This window comes from Penaeus japonicus, unplaced genomic scaffold (genome assembly GCF_977035675.1).
Source record: "Penaeus japonicus unplaced genomic scaffold, GWHDUDI00000001_assembly GWHDUDI00000027, whole genome shotgun sequence".
NCBI classification, from domain to species: domain Eukaryota; kingdom Metazoa; phylum Arthropoda; class Malacostraca; order Decapoda; family Penaeidae; genus Penaeus; species Penaeus japonicus.
In genome coordinates, this window is record NW_028234429.1 from 18275496 (window position 1) to 18277995 (window position 2500).

The window sequence follows — 2500 nt, forward strand, 5'->3', positions numbered from 1 at the left end:
TAAATATGTATATAAAAAAAGCAAAGAACAATTATTTATAACCTGCTTCATACCTTATGCAACGGATCTTCAATATTGCATTGTAATGAATGACTTTCTTCGCGACATATCAATGATTCGTGTTAGGAATTGCATTTATTCTGATAAGTTCGCTTGAACATTAAAGTTAAAGAATTGTGTGTGTGTGTGTGTGTGTGTGTGCGTGCGTGTGCGCGCGCGTGCTTGTGTGTGTGTGTGTGTGTGCGCGCGCGTGCTTGTGTGTGTGTGTGTGTGTGTGTGTGTGTGTGTTTCATATCCACACACACACACACACACACACACACACACACACACACATATATATATGTATATATATATAATATATGTATAATATATATATATATATATATATATATATATATATATATATATACATATATATACATATATATACATATATGCGTGTGTAAATGAATATAGATAGATTCACGTTCATAAATCATGACACAATAAATGGAGCACGTACGCTGCACATTTGGCATCTCCAACATATTTCTCATTTACTTCGTGCTTGGTTATTCCATCCGATTTCTTTTCTGCGTTTTCTATTCCAATCGGACATCCGCTGATTTTCTTCATATGGTGTTGAATTACTCCTTTGAGTCATGAATGCACGTAATGATATTAGATTCTGATCCGGAACAAATGCCTTTTTCCGTCATTAGTTGCAATGCAATAATGGTATTCTATTACGTAGTGTAATTGGAAGAATATTCACGGATCAGGTGTAGATTCTAGAATAAGAAGAAATTCGAGAATAAGACGAAAGAAAATGACTAAAGACTAGAATATTCGCTGCTCAACATTTTCACTTGTAAAGATAAACTTTTTTTTTCATAAAGCATTCTGAATTATATTAGTTTGAAATGTTGGTCAATGATAGAATAAAAAAAAATATTGAAGAACAAACTCTTTCTGCTGGTCTTTGACTGTTAAATATTCCAGTGTATGAGGCTTTCCCAAATCGACTGAAATATTACACAGTGAGTAATACGACCAGGGTACATATCGTGCAGATCATTATTGAGGTTAATCTATCCAATGCCGATCATAGAAATTCATGACTTTTTATGATACACGATGTGCATATATAATTCAAAAAAAAAAGTATTCCAATCAAATCATGTATACCATTTAATATGCAAAAACATGAACGGTAACAATGCTTAAAATCCTCTCCCTCCTCCCTCCCCCTTCCCCTCCACCCTCTACCTCTCCCCTTCCCCCCCTCTCCCTCTCTCTCTCCTCTCCAGCCGCTCACCTTGTGTTCTGTGACTTTCTGCAACCGAACAGAACTGCCAGCGATTTAACTTTCTAAAGCTTAATCTAAAGTATTTTCCATTTGCACTGTTGTGTATCCTAACTTGCCTTTCACTGACTGATTGCTGGTTCGTATAAGAGTTTCCAATCCGCTTCAACTGGAGGCCGTTTGTTAAAAGCAAAAAAAAAAAATAATAAAAAATAAATAAGAAAATAAAAAAATAAAAAAAACATGACATGCGTCTTTTAAGTTTCTCAATTATTTTTATTTGCATGTCTCTATAGCGATCATTTTCAAACGTGTATCTACTCTACGGCATATATTGTAGTCGTTGAAGTCGTTAATTAAGGCTGAGGAGAAAATTATGAAATTATAAGACAAGTAATTTTACCGTAAACTGTCATTTTTAGAATCTAATGGCACATGGGATTCTAAATATACAAAATAATGACGTGATTGGCGATAATTTTTGAAAGGGAGATTATCAATTAAAATTCATTATCAACTGTCATAGCTGTTGGTTGTTATATCTACTTACATCCATCTAAATAAGGCGTTGTAGATGCAGCTACGATATTCACAGAGTGGAAAAAGTACAATAGGCCATAAACATGATATATCTTGCATTTGAAAGCCTCACTGAATTGAATGGGTAGTTAAAGAAGAGAACAGCTTAACCTGCGTTCCTTCGTAGTGCACGCAAACATTATAAAAAGAAAAAAAAAGTGTCTTTCTTTCACCTTCATTTATTACATTACCAGATATAAATTAAAAAAAAACATTTATTTCTCAGACACTAATGATATCAATTGACATTACTTATCCGCGAAGAATGTAGCGAGAAGAACATGAATACTCTAACATGGCACTAAATCAAAATAATCAAGACATAATGTCTGTCCTAAGATCGATCCATAGGAAGTGAAAGAATATATTGTGAATATTATTGTGGAATCCGGACACTCGACACCAAAGAGCAAGATAAAACTCCAAACCATTTATCCGGGGACTCATTGCAACAGCACATTGCAATGAACCTTCAAAACATGCAAGGAAAAGTGAAGAATGTTAATCAGCATATGTTACAATAGAGAGTAATAGTTAGGAAATGTCAAAAGGATTTTAAATAGTTCGTTTACTGCGTTGTGCAACGTGACAATGCAATCTGCAACCGACTGGTATCGGTAGAAAAAAAATTAT